Genomic DNA, 19,913 nt, shown 5'->3' on the forward strand with positions numbered 1-19,913 from the left:
GTTCGTAAAAGAGAACTGTCATGTCTCTTTATCACCAGAAAATATGATCCCTCACATGTTAGCAAGCCTCTTTGGAAAATTATCAGGGCTACACAATTAGGCAGTGTCTGTGGAAATCATGAAAGGGAAAAAAATTGAACACTGGCGGCACTGTGTTCCTTCCAGAGAATGGAAAGAATGCTTGTCTTCATCTATAACATTATTTTCTTTGACTTTCTAGTTGCATCTGGGATGAAAGGGAACTATTTATAACACAAAGATTATTTGTGCCAATTTTCTAGTTAATATACAGCAAGGGCAATGGATTTTTTGTTCTTGCCTAACCAATAATTTGGAAGAGTGTACTTAGCAAACAGTTATAGGCTGTAAGAAAAAAAGGGTATCTGCTGGTATGTTAGAACTAATTGGGGGGAAATAAGCCCGTTTGTCATAAACCACAAATAATGGTTTGAGCAATAACGTTTATTATCATAATTTTTACATAGTAATGCAATTAACTAAGGAATTATACTGAAGCAGAATATATCATTTACTCTCATAACTCCCTTGTGCCAAAAGAGACAGATACAGTACTTTCTTTATCCCACAGATAAGAGATGTCGAATATAACCGGCACACAAGGCAGAGTTTAAATAGAAACCGGGTATCTTTAATCCCTGATTAATACTCCAGTTTGTACTTAGAATATACCACTTCTGTATTTTTCAAAGGATTTACAGAAATACCTATAGATTAGGAACAAAGAAAGGAATGACATTTACAATTCTAAATGCTTTTGTGTATGTTCCCTTTCTGTCTGGTAACCAATTTCCCTATAATAGAAGCAATGCTGAGTGTGGAAAAATGGCAGTTGTAACTCATGATTATGTAAATTGGTATCAGTATCGTCATGGGCTGCAAACCAGGCAGAGACCAAGACTGACCCTGGGCAAGGGCCTGAGCTTATATTGCTGGAGTTCAGTAACATTGCTTGAACTCCTGTTTGCCTGATCCCACTTGTTCTGTAGGGTGGCTGCAAGGGTGAACAGTTAGTATAGATACTTGAATCCCTAAGGTAAACTCGTAGTTTGATCATCCAATAAAGTTATCAGAAAAGTAAAGAATAGTCCCTGGCCCTGCTATTTCTTTACTCCAAATATAAAAGCCTGAGAAAAAGAATAAATAATGAGTAAAGACACCATTCTAGAAGGTCATTCTTAACTTCAAAAGAATAGGATAAATTGATACAGTTTCTCCTAAATGTGACAATGCAGCATCCTTCCTTAAGCATTTCACATATTCTTCAATCACTTGTACCCCTGTGGGTGAGGGTACCAAGTAAAATTAAAAATTGAGTTGTTAATGTCTGGGGTTACCTTGGGTTTAATAGGGAATGTCAAATTTGTGACCTACAGTAGAGACACATCTTTCAAGAGGGGGTTGGGTAGTAAGCACATCACATAAGGTAAAAATGAATCAAGTCAAAACTGCATTTGGGAAAGTTCCATGTTGGACCTAAATGTAACATGTTTCAAAACATCCAACACAGCCAAATTTTTCTTTCTTACTGAAACATACTTCTGTTTTCTTTTTTTTTTTCTTCTGATTGAACACCATGTTAGGTAGGTAGCTTGCATCTGGGACATGTTGCAATTTTTAAAGAAAGTATTTTAAAGCCTAGAATCTCTCTGTATGGTGAATGTGCCTGACTGAGGGAACAAGAGATTCCTACCCATCTTCTCACACATTGAGGAATATACTCATTGAGTGGAAGGCAATCAGAAGAGCCTGCAGTATTTCAATTGTTCATTCATTTGTTCTCATCCTCATTCTTAAGTTACCATTCATTCATACAATCTTGACTTCTGTCTCTTTGGTCCACCCTCTTCTCCCTCTCCTTTAGCAGAGCACAAACAGGTGAATTTGCATACATTAAATATCCCTCTGATTTGATTCCACTGCGGCACTCAAGGCAGACATCATCAATCAATCACAACATGATTTTCCTTCCATTCCGCCCAGACTTGACCTCACAGTTCTTCCCAACACAGCACTCCAGGCAGTCACTACAGGTTGACCAGTGCAGACTCTCTGACATTCCATATAATTTTTTTTAAACCACTTAGATTCCTTTGCTGTTTTTGAGCTTCATTTCTGTATATGATTTTTAAAAAGCAAGCACCAGATGAGATGCTTTCAAGAACTTACACTGAATTCTATGATTTTATGATCCTTTAGCCAATTAAGGCCCATGGATCAAATCTACCTCATCACCTGTTTTTGTATGGCCTGTGAGCTAAAAATAGATGTTACATGTTTAAATCACCAAAAAAATATAAAAGAATAATAATATTTTGTGAAATGTAAAAATTGTATGTAATTAATATTTGTGTCCATAAATAAAGTTTTATTGGAAAATAGTCACTGTTATTTGTTTACATATTGCCTATGGCCATTTTTACACTACATAGAGTTGTAGCTGTGTCAGAGGGTGTACACCCACAAAGTCTAAGGTATTTACTAATTGATCCTTTACAGAATAAGTATAAGCTAAAGTATGATGAGAAAATAGTGGGTTGAATGCCAAGTCAAGAGAATTGGTATCAGTGGAAGATTTGATAACAAACGTATGGACACCAAGGGGGAAAGGGGGGAGGGGATGAATTGGGAGATTGGGACTGATATATATACACCAATATGTATAAAATAGATAATTAACGAGAACCTGCTGTAAAACACAGGGAACTCTTTCACTTCGCTGTACAGTAGAAACGAACACAACATTGTAAAACAACTACACCCCAATTTAAAAAAAAAGGGCAAGTAACATAACATGAATATATGTATTTGTCTAAAACTCATCTTACGACACACTTTAAAAAGGTGAATTTTATTATAAAATTTATATTACTTTTATTATTTTGTTATTAAAAATTCATCATAAGAAAGGAATGCCAAACATAAAAATAAGAAAGAACCAGGAATTTATGGGGGACTACAGAGAGGAATTTGACCTGAAATTAGGGGCTCTGATAGAGGCCACTGAGATGTAAATTTAACATGAAGTTTGTCAGTATTTCATAAACCAGCTAAGAAGTAAGTTCAGTGAATACTATGGGAGTCTTAGGAGGATGCATTCTATTTTTCAAATTGTTCACTATTTACTAGTCACATTTTTAAAGTTATAAAAAACAAGTAACTTCTCTAATCTTCTATTTCAGAAGCTAAAATAAGTCTCTCCTTCCCTCATAGGAATGGTGGAGGAATCATTAGGAAAAATACTCTAAATCCAGTATGATTAATACTATTTATATTTCATGTTAGTATGATAATCCTTTGTAATTGGTTAATGATATGCTTACACATGCTTTTACAAGTGTTTGAGTCTGCACTGAATAATGCAAACTTAAGTATAGTTTTACTTCCGATTAAATTTTGGTTTATGCAAACTGAAAACTATTTAATACTAACTATCAATATAAGTCAACATTTTATTAGTTCAGAACCTAATTGCTTTCTATAATCTTTGCAAATGAAGTTTTTCTTCTTTTAAAGGATTTTGGAGCCGTTAATTTCTCCATATACATGAAAAGAAACATCTCATTTGCTGAAATGTAATTTGTAATTTCTTTAACTCTCATTAGTATTTGGGTAACATTCAGTTCCTGTTACTGGAGAATAACAATTAACATAGAAGGAGGAAATAGCTGAGCAGCAGAGGAAACACACTAAGCGTCTCATGAGAGTCAGATGTTAAAATTACATAATTAATTAAGAAGAAAAATGTCCTCTACAGAAAAGTTTATCTAATCCTCCATGGTTGGAAGAAAGATGGCTTTTCAATAAAGGTAGAAAAGTATGGTATGTATTTACCATAACAGTCAAATAAAGGTAGGAAAATTGAATAATAATTCACACATTTTTTAAACTCTTAATTAGTTGTGTAAGAGTAGCCAGGGTGTTTACAATCACATACACACATACATTATAGACTCAGATTAACAATGAATGCATTAAAATGTTTTGAATAATTTAAATATGGCCATAAGTAGTAACCTTGTCTGAGCTAATTAGGCTTACTATAATATACAATAGAACATCCCAGAGAAAGAATTCAAAAACAAAAAAAATTCTGGAATAATTCTGAGATAACATATCCGAGTGTTATTAGGTTGACTAAGGTTCCAATATGGTCTCTAATACTATCTCTCATATTTCCTAGTCACATAAATTAATCTGGCTGAACTTTAGGTGCTACGTTAGTACAAAAGGAGAAATTATTTACCCATAGGCTTTTGTGAGGATTAAATTCACACAGTAAGCATACAATAAATGTTTGTAATACTCCCATAATTTTGTAGTTTTGTTTGTTTAGACACTGCAAAAATTGTGTTAATGCTAATTAATGACTAGATTTCAAAACTTAGATTTGCATCTATTTCTTTATACTTAGAGTTAAGGATTTTCTAGTGTTACATACTGGATTTGAGCAGATACATTTTGTAGTTCATATTATTTAGAATTGTAGTTTTAACAAGTAAATTCTGTTAAACGCTGAGATTCATTGAAATGTTGTGTCTTGTTGCCTGACCTACCTAAGTCCATGGAAATAGGTTTTTCAACTTTCTACTGACCTTGTTTCTTCTAATGACAAAAATACATCTTTGCTTACTCTAACAAGAACTGGAAATATAACTGTTCTAATGAAGCAGGAAACTTACAAAGTAGGGGGGAAAATACAGCAGTACATAAGGCACTTGCTTCGTATCTGTCAAAGAAAGGATCCCATTATTCTGCATAGGAAGAAAGTCAGGATTTGAAAGCAAGAAGCCAGACATCTCAGTGTATTTCATGTGGAATCAAAGCAGTACTCACATTCAAAGAAACTAGAAACTGTAGCTGTTTTGAACAGCAGAAGTCGCCATTTGCATGGGAAAAATAGGGACTCTGAACTTGGGGGTGCCAGTGTTCAAATCCCAGTTTAGATTTAGCTGTGAATTTCAGTAAGTTACTGAACTTCTCTGAGTCTCAGCTTCCTTGCCCTTAGAGTGTGGATAATAATAGCTACTTGGAATCACTGCTTTCAGAATTCATTTAGTGCACACAAAATGCCTTTTGAAGAGTAGGTGTTTAATAACATGAAGTTATTCCATAACCATTTCCTTTCATCAGTGGAGATCACTTCAGATGGAATACTACTGCTGTAATCTTGTCAGTGTGCACTCCTCACTTAACAGCGCAAAAGCAAATTTGCAAAACAAACCAGGCCACCACTCTTTTGAAGTAAAAGGAAAGGAAGGTGATACTATCCCAACCACTCAAGCGTACCATGCCTGGGGAGGAAAAAGCAGGCCCACCTCCCTTTGAATAATCTACTCTACACTCCAGTTCTTCAAGGGTTTATCTGAGATACAGGAAGTCCCAAAGGAGTGCAAAGAATTCTCCAAAAAATGGTTGCGCTCAGAATAATGAGGTCAAAAGAACAGGTACTGTAGTAGGTGACAAACAGTCCAGGTTTGCCCCAGACTGTCCTGATATCAGCACTGAAAGTCCCACATCTCAGTAACCCTTTCAATCCGGGGCAAACAGAGTTGGCTGTTTGCTCTAACCATAGGTCACAGTACTTGCTCCCTGGTCACAGAATAACAGTATTAGAAGGGACCATAGAAACTACCCAGTCCAACCTCTTCATTTAACAGATGGAAAGTCTGATCCTAGGTATGGGCCAGTGACATCTCCCCAGGTACAGAGCTAAATGCAAAGAGTGTTTCAGAAGACAAGGGAACTCCAGCATTCTAATTCTAGATTTGTAAGTGTCATACAGAGGAAAAACATTTATGGTGGTGAAAGGCCCAGACCTTGAACTCAGACTACTTGGGCTTCTATCCTGTGACTCTGCACCAACTCTCTGACCTTTTTAAGCTCCAGTACTCTCGACTGAAAATTGGTAATTGTTAGCATTGAATGACAGGGTGCAAGTAAAGTGTTGGGCTCAGCGCTTGGCACATAAAAAATGCTAAAGTAGTATTAGTTTTAATCTATTTCTCTTCTTTTCCTTCATTAATCATTATCATCATCATCATTATTATTACTTGCTACTTAGAACAAGGGAGACGCAAGGAAGGATAATAAGACTCTTTCTTGGATTTTCACTAAAATCATATAGACTTTAAGTACACCAAATGACAGTGTTTCACACTTGGAAATTACTTGAAATAAGTCACTGTGAACTTGTGTCATGCTGATCTGAACAATTTACAGACACTTTTGGAAAAGATACTTCTTTGATTAGGACAAATACACTGAAATTGCTTTAGTAATTTACCTTCAAAGTACTGCATGTAGTTCTTCCAAAAGGCTCCTTTCAAAATGCGGAATCTTTACCACCATTCCCTAGGTCCTGAGCCATTCCCTGTAGAAACCAAGCTATTAACAGCACTCACCAAAGGATGGATGTGCCACAATAAAGATGAGGTATATTTGAAATTACTACATAGACCAATGATACAACAGAAGTTTGATTCAGAAGTAATGCTTCATGAATATAACTAGTATTCAGAAGATGTGGACAACTTAAGGATACAAAAAAAGCCAAATACACAATTCCTCTTTCTTCTATTCCTCTTCTACAGTTCAATACTATAATCTATTAAAATGTAAGTCACTTCCATACCTAGCAGTGTACAAAATGATGAAAAAATCAGAATTTTAGAAAACCAAGTCAGGTGCCTTTGAGGACCACAGCACGCTTTTTTCGATGTGCGCTGAACGGAGATGAGCTTTGAGAGGAGTAAAGGACAGCATTTTACCCTTAATTTCAGAGACACTTGAAGATATTTCACTACTTCCTGGTTTGATTTATACTCTAGAATGTTTCCTATTTGCCTTTTCTAAACTTCTCATCGAAATAGCCTCCAAAAATACAAAAATTCACAACAACTCTGGGAGAAAATATCTCCAATTACAGCATGGATAGGCTAAACTGAGAAACATTTGTGTCTAAAGAGGGCAATATTTTAGGGAAAAAAACACTATCCCCAGAAATCCACAAATGGAGGCAGAAGAGTCCAAAACAAAACACATAAATTAATCCAATGAAACCTAACATTCACCCTAAATGTGAAAAATATGTATTTATACATTAATAGATTTTTAATATCTCCTCAGGCAATTAAAAAAAAGAAATATAATTTCATCAGATGTATTTTTCCATTGTCAGAACACAACTCCATGTCATTCCCTTCACTTCTGGGTCATATGGAAGGCCAGCTCATTGCAAAGACATCCAAATAAACAAGAAAAACACCAAGATAAAGGAACGTGAGGGGAAATGGTAGATGGGTACTTATTAACTTGCTATATTATCTAGTTAAATACCAAGTCTACTGACCGTTCCTACATGCTCCTGAATATTCTAATATATGGCTATTTAGGGTGTGTGTGTGTGTGTGTGTGTGTGTGTGTCTGTGTGTGTGTGTGTGTGTGTGTGTCTGTGTGTGTCTGTGTGTGTGTGTGTTGCCAGTAAAGGCCTGAGGAGGGAACCGGTGACTTAAGGAATTAAATTGTTTATAGGTAAATAAGATCACTCCGTCTCCTCACAGTAACAGCTTTATCTAATCTTTCATAAGAGTGAGGTATAAACTAATGATGTAAAGAGCAAAGTCAAGCTGTGATTGTCTCATTTCTTTCTTTATAATATACAGAAACCGTTTAAGAGATTAAATCCTTTGCACATTGCGAGCTGTCATTCATAGATCGTTTGGTTGAATAACAAGAGTAGCTGGCATCAGAAAAGCCAGGTTGAAATATTCTGGCTTTAAAACAACTTCATGGGAATGCTCTCTCTTTAAGGTTATATTTTTGATCGTTATATTTATGATATAAGAAGGGATTAAAATTGTGTCCCATGCACTTATCCATACAAGCACACGCACACACATATCCCGTACAGAGAGGAAGCCTATAGTGTAATGAAAAGGATATTGACTTTGTAGTAAACCAGGGCTGGGAGTTTGGGAAGCTTACGACACCATTTGAGTTTCTGTTTTCTGTTCTGAAAACAGAAGATAGCAGCACAGAGTTTACGGGTTTGTCGTGACAGGAGTACATACTGCCTCTGTCAGGTTATCGCGCTTGCTGTTTTCTCTGTGGACGGTGTTTTCCTCCTTCACGACCTGGCCACACTAATGCTCCTTGGTTTCCCTGAACACAACCCACTCTCTCTTGCCCACACAGCTTTGCACATGCTGTTCCCTCAGGCGGGAGCACTCTTTTCCCCTTCCCTTTGCACAACTAACGTGTACTTTACCTTCAGGACTGAGCGTGGGTACTATGCTCCTGTGACACCTTTGCTGACACCCCCAGACTAGGCCGTGTGCTTCATTTATGTACTCGCGGAGCATTCTAACTTCTGTTATCACGCCCCTATTACCCTGGACTGAAATTGCCAGCTAATTTGCCTGAATTTCTATTAGATGATGAGCTCTTTAAAATACGTATCTATTTAGTTCAGGGTTCTAACCAGGTCTCCCAACGATGATCTTTCCAAACCAACAGTGCTGAGGAGGGCCCAGTAACAATGGACATTCTTTCACACCTTTTGTACACAAGAGAGGCATTTGGTGTAATAATAGTAATAATAATGCAATTATTAGGTATCTCTCTGCACCATGCATGGCAAAAAGTGCTTTCATGCACTATCTCATTTAGTCATTGCAACACTCGTTGGGAATATGTGCTACTAGCATCCACATTGTACAGATCAAGAAACAAAGACTCTGAGTCTAAATGACTTCACAAGGGCAGGAAGCTTTAGACGGTGAATTCAAGAAACAAACCCAGGTCTGTCTGACGCTAAAAAAATTTTTTCTCACCAAGAATGCAAGTTTTCTGGACAACAATCAAATGATTCACTCCTCAATGAACGCTGTGGAATAAATGAGCACACGGATATATATACAGTAGGCACCACAACTATTCATTTCTCATGTGCTTTAACTCATACCCATTTTTCCTCTCTTTCTCTTTTTCAGTTAATTATTTTGAGTAAGCATGTATGAGGGAACAATTTGATACTATATCTATCTCTTTATTTTGGACAATAAATATAAACTGTTCCCATCACATCTTATTGTTTCCTTCTCCTCAATTAAACTGTCACACTCACAGGCTGAATGGTGAAGACGGCGTGATACATACTGTGCACTCACGAGAGTGCTTGCTCCTCAAGAACAGGGGTTGTTTATTTATCTTCGTGGCTCCAGCTTCTGGCATGATGTTGTCCCCACTGTAGACAAATGATAAACTCTGCAGTAACGGGTTGTTAAATAAATCGTGAGCTTGAGGTTACAGAATTTGTAAAGGCTGTTTAGAAACTATGAATATAACTCATTTAATGAAATTGAGAAACAAAATGGAGGGCCTTTGCAAGGATAATAGCTAAAAGAAATGTCAGGTTATTGCACAGTTTGTACAAGTGAGTAAATTGGCAGAAGTGGATAAACCAGGTAAAACTGAACATTAAATTGCATTCAGCGAATATTTGCCAACTTACTCAATCTGAGACACTGTGCTAGGATCTATGATTTATTTGATAACTAAGGAGAATTTTCTTATTGTTACAAAAGAGAATTGACCTTTTTAGTAACTGAGAATAATTTGCATGTCAGACCAAGAGAAAATAAAGCTTTGTCTTATGTGGAGAGGGCAGAGCAATCTTACTAAAACTTAACTTAATGAGGTCCATTTTCCTGCCTAACACGTCTGAGGGCTTCCCACTGCCATTATGTTTAAATTTCAAGCTCTTTTCCATAGCATATTTAGTTCCTCAGATCTTTCTTCCATCCTTTCTCACTCCCACTATACTCCTTATTTTCCAATTACACTACAGTTTTTCTGTTTTTTGTTTTTTTTTTTTCAGTACTTGGGCCTCTCACTGCTGTGGCCTCTCCCGTTGTGGAGCACAGGCTCCAGACGCGCAGGCTCAGCGGCCATGGCTCACGGGCCCAGCCGCTCCGCGGCATGTGGGATCTTCCCAGACCGGGGCACGAACCCGTGTCCCCTGCATCGGCAGGCGGACTCTCAACCACTGCGCCACCAGGGAAAACCTACACTACACCTTTTATATGTCTCCCCAGATATTGTGCTTTTGTATGCCTCCAGTCTCCAGACTTGGAATGACTTGCTCTCTACCTAGTGACCTTCCACTCATCCTTCAAGACACTGATCAAGTAACTGAAGCTTCTGACACCTTCAGGCAGAAGGGGTTCCCACTGGGCGCCTATCAATCTCAGGCTGTAGTTACACTTCCATCCAAACCACAATATTCTCATGTCCAGCTGCATGTCTTACTTGTCTTTGTATGTTTTAAATAGAGCCCAATAAATGTCCATTTACATCACGGGAATGGTTACTGCTTTGAGGTGTAATATGTCTTCTTTGTATTTTCCTCCTGGACTAAGAAGTGAAAAAAATGGTGGAAATAGACAAGCATTTCTTTAATTAAACACTTTCTATTTACCAAACACTGGTTCAACACTGGATGTATAATGGTGGATAAGACAGATGTTCCTTCCCCCATGGAGCCTGCATTCAGTGGGGGAAAGCATAGCAAAGAACTTACATAAGCAAATTAATTATAGTTTGTAATGAGTGATAAGATGGAAGAAATTAGACTACATGGTGGGGAATGGAGAAAGTGGCAGGGAAACAACTTCAGGTAAGAAATTGAGGGAAGGTCTCTCTGAACTAGAGAAAGGTGAACTTACAGCTGAATAATGAGGAGTCCAGAACCATGTTCATGCATAAATAAGAGTCATTCAAATGTCCTGGGCTTGGGACACACTTAGCATGGTCTGCGGAAAGCCATGGTGGCTGGAGTGGAATGAGCAGAACACTGGTCCAAGATGAAGTTGGACCAGTTGGCAGGGAATGGACTAGATAAAAGAGTGTCACTTTATTCTCAATGCTGTGGAACCCAGTGGACAGCTTCAAGCCAAGAATGGAATGGTTGGATTGGTGTGGTATTAGCGCTTGTGTTGTAAGTCTTGACTTAAAGAAAAGAAAGTTTTCAAATTCGGGATATCTATCTGGACAAGACTTCCTCACTGGTTTACTGGTCACTTCAATCTCCTCTCCACTGGGTGGCTCCAAAGATTGTCATAAGTATCTGGCCTGGTTAGTCTCCCAAGTAACTGCTTTATGGCAGTCTCCTTAAACAGCTATGTTTAAGATAGGAATACAGACAAGAGAGTATGAACAATATATAAAAGGGTAAAACACAATCAGCTCTTTGAAACAGACCTGCATTTGATAGACTATATATGATACAAGAATCACTATTTTTTCTATAAAACCCATGTATGCCAAGCCTTTACACGACTAAATACATTAGGACTGATGAGTAGTTTCATTTTAAGCAGAAGTGAGTATACTGACAGAAGAATGGTTTATAGAAGATATCTGAGAAGTATTAGGGCAGAACCTGGCAGCCTGCTAATTAAAATGACAGGCTTAACAGCTGCCAGTTTCTGCGTGCTTACTCTGTGCTGCTTAGCACCATGCTAAGTGCATTATTATATATACATTGTCTCATTAAATCTCCCATTAAACATAGCTGATAGGAATGACCATTATCCTCTTTACTAAAATTGGGAAATTGAGACTTAGGACCTTTAAGTGACTTGGCAAACATCTCAGAGATATTAAGAGGTGGAGCTCACATTTGGGTAGAAGGCTGCCTGATTCCAAAATCCCTTATGCAAGCCAGGACCAAAAAGAGGCTTCCAGAGACATCACTTCTAGTCTCAATCTACTTTATTGCAATCTCAGTTTTCTCAGTGATAAAATGGATATCATTATCTACTAGGGAAAAGGGGGAGATAATAATAGGGGTCCAATAAATCTATAGTGCATCTCCAATGCCATGAAGACAATCAAAGTGTTTTGGAGACTACCAGATGTTATATAAAAGCCATTACCCAGACTCATCAAGAAAAAAAGGGACAAGACTCAAATCAACAGAATTAGAAATGAAAAAGTAGAAGTAACAACTGACACTGCAGAAATAAAAAAGATCATGAGAGATTACTACAAGCAACTCTATGCCAATAAAATGGACAACCTGGAAGAAATGGACAAATTCTTAGAAATGCACAACCTGCCAAGACTGAATCAGGAAGAAATAGAAAATATGAACAGACCAATCACAAGCACTGAAATTGAAACTGTGATTAAAAATCTTCCAACAAACAAAAGCCCAGGACCAGATGGCTGCACAGACGAATTCTATCAAACATTTAGAGAAGAACTAACACCTATCCTTCTCAAACTCTTCCAAACTATAGCAGAGGGAGGAACACTCCCAAATTCCTTCTACGAGGCAACCATCACCTTGATACCAAAACCAGACAAGGATGTCACAAAGAAAGAAAACTACAAGCCAATATCACTGATGAACATAGATGTAAAAATCCTCAACAAAATACTAGCAAACAGAATCCAACAGCACATTAAAATGATCATACACCATCATCAAGTGGGGTTTATTCCAGGAATGCAAGGATTCTTCAGTATACACAAATCTATCAATGTGATAAACCATATTAACAAATTGAAGGAGAAAAACCATATGGTCATCTCAGTAGATGCAGAGAAAGCTTTTGACAAAATTCAACACCCGTTTATGATAAAAAACCTCCAGAAAGTAGGCATAGAGGGAACTTTCCTCAACATAATAAAGGGCATATATGACAAGCCCACAGCCAACATCATCCTCAATGGTGAAAAACTGAAAGCATTTCCACTAAGATCAGGAACAAGACAAGGTTGCCCACTCTCACCACTATTATTCAACATAGTTTTGGACGTTTTAGCCACAGCAATCAGAAAAGAAAAGGAAATAAAAGGAATCCAAATAGGAAAAGAAGAAGTAAAGCTGTCACTGTTTGCAGATGACATGATACTATACATAGAGAATCCTAAAGATGCTACCAGAAAACTACTAGAGCTAATCAATGAATTTGGTAAAGTAGCAGGTTACAAAATTAATGCACCGAAATCTCTGGCATTCCTGTACACTAATGATGAAAAATCTGAAAGTGAAATCAAGAAAACACTCCCATTTACCACTGCAACAAAAAGAATAAAATATCTAGGAATAAACCTACCTAAGGAGACAAAAGACCTGTATGCAGAAAATCATAAGACACTGATGAAATAAATTAAAGATGATACAAATAGATGGAGAGATATTCCATGTTCTTGGATTGGAAGAATCAACATTGTGAAAATGACTCTACTACCCAAAGCAATCTACAGATTCAATGCAATCCCTATCAAACTACCACAGGCATTTTTCACAGAACTAGAACAAAAAATTTCATAATTCGCATGGAAACACAAAAGACCCCGAATAGCCAAAGCAATCTTGAGAACGAAAAACAGAGCTGGAGGAATCAGGCTCCCTGACTTCAGACTATACTACAAAGCTACAGTAATCAAGACAGTATGGTACTGGCACAAATACAGAAAGATAGATCAATGGAACAGGATAGAAAGCCGAGAGATAAACCCACATATGGTCACCTTATCTTTGATAAAGGAGGCAGGAATGTACAGTGGAGAAAGGACAGCCTCTTCAATAAGTGGTGCTGAGAAAACTGGACATGTACATGTAAAAGTATGAGATTAGATCACTCCCTAACACCATATACAAAAATAAGCTCAAAATGGATTAAAGACCTAAATGTAAGGCCAGAAACTATCAAACTCTTAGAGGAAAACATAGGTAGAACACTCTATGACATAAATCACAGCAAGATCCTTTTGACCCACCTCCTAGAGAAATGGAAATAAAAACAAAAATAAACAAATGGGACCTAATGAAACTTCAAAGCTTTTGCACAGCAAAGGAAACCATAAACAAAACCAAAAGACAACACTCAGAATGGGAGAAAATATTTGCAAATGAAGCAACTGACACAGGATTAACCTCCAAAATTTATAAGCAGCTCATGCAACTCAATAACAAAAAAACAAACAAGCCAATCCAAAAATGGGCAGAAGACCTAAATAGACATTTCTCCAAAGAAGATATACAGACTGCCAACAAACACATGAAAGAATGCTCAACATCATTAATCATTAGAGAAATGCAAATCAAAACTACAATGAGATATCATCTCACACCAGTCAGAATGGCCATCATCAAAAATCTACAAACAATAAAAGCTAGAGAAGGTGTGGAGAAAAGGGAACACTCTTGCACTGCTGGTGGGAATGTGAATTGGTTCAGCCACTATGGAGAACAGTATGGAGGTTCCTTAAAAAACTACAAATAGAACTACCATATGACCCAGCAATCCCACTACTGGGCATATACCCTGAGAAAACCAAAATTCAAAAAGAGTCATGTACCACAGTGTTCATTGCAGCTCTATTTACAATAGCCAGGACATGGAAGCAACCTAAGTGTCCATCGACAGATGAATGGATAAAGAAGATGTGGCACATATATACAATGGAATATTACTCAGCCATAAAAAGAAACGAAATTGAGCTATTTGTAATGAGGTGGATAGACCTAGAGTCTGTCATACAGAGTGAAGTATGTCAGAAAGAGAAAGACAAATACCGTATGCTAACACATATATATGGAATTTAAGAAAAAAAAATGTCATGAAGAACCTAGGGGTAAGACAGGAATAAAGACACAGACCTACTGGAGAATGGACTTGAGGATACGGGGAGGGGGAAGGGTGAGCTGTGATAAAGTGAGAGAGAGGCATGGACATATATACACTACCAAACGTAAGGTAGATAGCTAGTGGGAAGCAGTCGCATAGCACAGGGAGATCAGCCTGGTGCTTTATGACCGCCTGGAGGGTTGGGATAGGGAGGGTGGGAGGGAGGGAGACGCAAGAGGGAAGAGATATGGGAACATATGTATATGTATAGCTGATTCACTTTGTTATAAAGCAGAAACTAACACACCATTGTAAAGCAATTATACCCCAATAAAGATGTTAAAAAAAAAACACACACAAAAAATGTATTTTCAATCAGGTGTCTGATTTGTGCCTTAAAAATAATACCCTCTCCCCAAAATGATTCCTTAAAAATTCTCTTCTCTTTTTTTCTAAACTTGGTTGCCCTCTTTTGGAACTTGAGGCAAATTCCAATTTAAATGTTCATTTATATCATCAGATCCTCTCTCAAACAGGTTTTCATAAGGAGTTGGCAATATAAAGTAAGGTTCTACAGAGTTCTGCCACCAACTCATTGTGTGACTTTTGGCAAATTCCTTCCTCAGGACCCCCATTGGTAAAGGAGAGAGTGGGCCAGTTGAAGTTCAAGGTTATTCCAACCTTGAACATTACTAGGATAGAATGTAGCCCATGGCTGAGGTAATAGAAAGAAGATGAAAGGGGCTAAGTCATAATAAAACAAGATAATTACTCTGAAATATTTGTTTGAGTAAATTATGGGGCTCTTGACTATAAGGTGAGCCACCAACAGCTTCAACAATTTCAGCAGATATTTAAGATACATTAGACACCATTGTATGAGCTAGTACTAAACAAGGTGATCAAAGCCAAGGTGGTTCTTGCACTCTGTGCAAGTTTACATCTAGACAGATCAAAAAGTGGGAGTCTGAAAAGTACGTTTCAGCCACAGACACATTTTGTTGGACCAACACAGTTTTTAACATTTTTAAAACTTGCCAATGTTTATAAATGATGCGAGATTTCACAGAAGTTCTCGTGTCTCGCTTCCCTTTTAAAATCTGAATATTTGGCAACGCAGAGCTGGTATTTCCACATTGCAGCGAAACGCTGGACTTGGATAGAAGCTGTTCCCACATCACTCCCAGACTAGACTTACACCCTCCGGTGTCTCCCCCCTCACCCTCGCCTCACCACTGCCCACCATCTCACCCTGGCAATTTCAGTAAGAAACCTATATGCCAATTCTCTGATGGCTTAAGTGTGTCTGACTCTAGAGTTAGAAAACAGTAAGAAGTTATTTCAATCGTGTTGATTATTACAAAAGGGAAGTACAGGGAGCTGCCACGGGAGAGAACAAAGAAACTTGCAGTGGGATTGATGTTAAAAATGGGGGCTGGGAGCCAGGAGACCCGGGTCTAGAAAAGGCTCTCTCCATTAATTATGTTACACTGGACAAGTATTTTTCTTCTCTGTGTCTCAATTTCCCCAGCCGTAAACGAGGAAATCTGCAAGGATCTATAAAATTCTCAACCCTCTCTTGGGTCTTCCTAACACCCCTAGGAAGTCTTAAAGGAAATCGTGCCTCTCCTCATCTGAGATCTGCAGGCTCCTATCCGCCACCTCCATATCCACCATCCTCGGCGGCGCTGCCCGGGTATCTTGAGTGGGAGATGGTAGGGGGTGGGGGAAGGGGTCACTTCAGGGGAACTGGGTCTCTGTCGGGGAAGTTGGGTCGCGCTCTGCGGCTCTGCGGCTCCGGATCCGGCCAATGCGCCGCGGGACCCGCCGCCAGCTCGCAGCGCCGCCCTCCCGCCTCGCCCTCGCCCTGGCGGAACTCGGAGCCCTGGAGACTGCCCAGGCCGATCCCGCAGAGCACTGCGCCCGGGACCGCCCGCCGGCCGGCTGCTCCCCACCCCTGCCCCGACCCCGGAACCACCCCTCCCGGAGGAGCTGCGACCTCTGCCTACGCTCGGACCCCTCAGCAGCTGCTGGTGCCAGCCCGCCTCACCACGCCCCGCGCTGGCGGCCGCTGGAACGCCCAGGCAGGTAGGTGCCTTCCCCTGCTTGCTCCTCGTTTCTCGGAGTTGATCTTTTAGCTTCTGCTCCCCGGGTGGAAGCACCAGTCTGAGCTTCTCGGAAGGCGTGAAGCGAGAGCCGAGATCTAGGTGAGTGATGGTCTAGATTTTTTCCTTTTAAGTAAACCTGCATACTAAGGGCACTGTTGGGAACCTAGGAAGTTAAAACGGAAGAGAAATATAAAGGCAGGCCGTCAGGATGACCCACTACAATCTGACAGGGCTGGGACCATTCCTAACTTCTTAGCTATTTTGTACCCTACTTTGTCCCCCAGCCTCTGACTCGGGTCCAGATGCGGACAGACTTCAATAAATATTTGCTGGGTGGAGACAAGTACGGGAGGAGGTATTTCTGCTTGTTTCTCTTAACCGGTCTCAAAACAAGCCAACACTGCCTTTGATGGTTGGCTTCATCTCCACCAGGATTTTTCCCCCCTAAGCTGAAGGATTTGAACGTTTTTACACAAAGTGCCGAGGATTCACACAATGGACTGCTATGCAGCGCTTAAAAAGCAGAAGTCAGAGCTGTAGAGATCAGCGTGGCTAGATCGCACAAGTATGATGGTAATGATTACAGTCAGATGCAAAATATACCTACTATATGATGTCATTTAGGTGACTTACTTTAAAAGACATGTCGTGTGTGTAAAATCGTAGAAAGTGGACCGTAAAATGTATACCAGATTCACAATTGTGGCTGTTTTGGGGAAGTATGAAAGGGGAATTAATTTGGCATGAGGACTGAGGTGGAAAAACTATTTACCTATGGTTTTAATATATAAAAATGATGAAGCAGAAGTTGATGAAATATAAACAATACTTAACTGCAAGTGGTTGTAACTTGGGTCTTTTTCAGGATATTTTCTTTCTTTCTCACATTTCTAAATTTGTCTCAGCTTAAGTAGTTCTGTTTTTCAAATGCAAACAAAATAAATTATGTCTATGCATATGCTGTGACAATAAAACTAGACAGTTCTGTCAGAAGTTACAACTTTCTTGCATCACAACATAGGTTCTTCCTGAAGAAGACACCTCTTTACCTAGGGAGCCTTAGCTGCTTGGAGCAGCTCACCTGTTGACATCCCCCAAAAGTATAGGCCAAAGATCAAATGTCATCTGCAGTTAATAATCTGATAAGCGGCCAGGTCAAGGCAGAATCGGGAAACTCTTTGTGCTCCTATAAGACACATTGCTGTTTCTCTTATATGTTCTGTTTAGGATGTTCATTTCCATGGGTGGTGACTGTCTGCTTGACATCTCAAAAAGTGGTTATGTAACACTGCAGAGTTCATATCAGGTCAGGAAAGAGGCCTATAGCTCTGCTGGGCCCTATTCAGTGGAACGGAAAAGATGTGTCTCCAGTTGCCTGCCAGAAAAACGTTGATTTCTTTCTGGATATGAGGGAAAGCTACCAATTTGGTTATCCACGAAGGGAGAAAAAAATAAAGACCATTCGAGACTGGATTAAGAGTATTAAGTGCAGTGGAGAAACAACCACCCAATAGTCCAAGCCTGCTCATCCCCCAAACATACACAAAATTTGTTCCCTGTTTACATATTTTCTTCCCGCTAAAAAAAAAAATCACCGGATATTTGGTAAACAAAATTGTCTACACATCAGAATGCAACTCAGAAATACGGCAAATTGTGATAATATTCCTCTTTCTCTTTCTGACTTGACAACTTGCAAGGTCAGTGCTCGGTACATCTTGTGTTGCAGGAAGATGGGCTACTTGAGAAAATCCTGAGGTGTGAAGAAAAATCTAAGAAAGACAGGATTGGGGTGTGGTGTGAAAACTACATGTACCGAGGTTTTACGCACAAAATTAAAGAGAACATAGCCCCAGTCGGTAGTATTAACAACTGCAGCTGCTCCAAATTGATACTCTCTTTAGGACTGAGCCTCTCTAATGTCATCTGTGGCTCAGCCCTGACACTATTTCCCACTTATTCAGGACTCTAAATGCAGTAATGCAACACACAGGGCACCCCATTTGCTTCTCCCTAGCCCACAAGGAAACACTAAGGGCATCCCACCTGCTTCTTCCTCATCCTCTTTTCCACTGGCATTAAAAGCCCTTTGTTTTTCGCCCAGAGATATAGTTGAGTTCTTTCTATCTTCCTGATCTCCATCATCCCCTCTGAGCTTCCTCCAGACACCTGTTACCTCCTGCCCCTCTCTCCCTTCCCTCATACCATTTAATCACTTGCTTCCTAATTGCTGACTCTGTCTTTGCTCTCCATTTAATGATTCTTTTTAAAGTCCAGAAGGCACTTTGCCAGCAGTTGGCTTTCAGTATGACAAGCCGCATTTCCTTAATGAGTCTGCCTTCCAAATGAAGGCTTTACTTACATCTCCCCTAATAGGAAAAGGAGCTTTTCTTCTCGATTTGCTCCGGGGCTCCTCTAGTTCCTTTTCAATAACTCATCCTTAGCCCAGGTTCACGTGGGATACTTTTTTCAATTCTGACTCCAATCTGTATTTCCTTCACATGCAAAAACTCCAAGAGGAAATCAACAGGTGTCAAATTTAAAAGAAAATAATACGTGATAAGGAAATACCCACTACTAATAAAATAGCAATAGCTAATATTAATTCTTTGCAAATTATGTGCCAGGCGTGGTGCTAGCTGCCTCATACAGATTCTCATTAACTATATGCCATGAGCCATATTTGTCCTGTACATGAGATTTGCTCAAGCCATATAGCTAAAACAAACTTTTTTTAAAATTAATTTTTATTGCAGTATAGTTGCTTTACATAAAACGAACTTTTAAATATAATTTTATATAACATCTGGATCTTGACCCTCTTTTGGGTAAATCTGAAGATCTGGCCCCTGGGCCCATGTTTCCACTTAGCAACAATCTTTTAGATCCAAGAGCAGTGACATCTTTTAGATGGAGCCTGGATTCACTAGGTCACCAGTGTCGCCAGCAGGCAGTAATGTCTTCCACCTGGTCCAGCTCAATTACTTGCATTTCCCTCTGGCTCTTGTGGGCATCTGAGCTTGTTATTCCTACAGAAGGCATTGCTGTTTCTCCCATTTAAGAGATGAGAGATTAGGTCATTGAGCCAAAGCCGTTATCAGTGTCAGTTTTAGAACCAGAACTCTGGATGCTGCCTCTCCTT

General features: G+C 39.2%; 1 protein-coding gene across 2 annotated transcripts in view; it reads left to right on the forward strand.

The window, feature by feature from the left end:
- Positions 1-16,495: 16,495 nt before the first annotated feature.
- Positions 16,496-19,913, forward strand: part of STK32A (serine/threonine kinase 32A) — a 121,269-nt gene continuing 117,851 nt past the window's right edge. Inside the window, exon 1 of one of the 2 annotated variants that reach the window (XM_067732175.1) lies at positions 16,496-16,870. The gene's annotated coding sequence lies outside the window, so the exon portion shown is untranslated. The remainder of the gene's footprint in view (positions 16,871-19,913) is intronic. The other variant, XM_067732174.1, reaches the window with a different exon arrangement.

Source organism: Pseudorca crassidens, chromosome 3 (assembly GCF_039906515.1).
Source record: "Pseudorca crassidens isolate mPseCra1 chromosome 3, mPseCra1.hap1, whole genome shotgun sequence".
Classification (NCBI taxonomy): Eukaryota; Metazoa; Chordata; class Mammalia; order Artiodactyla; family Delphinidae; genus Pseudorca; species Pseudorca crassidens.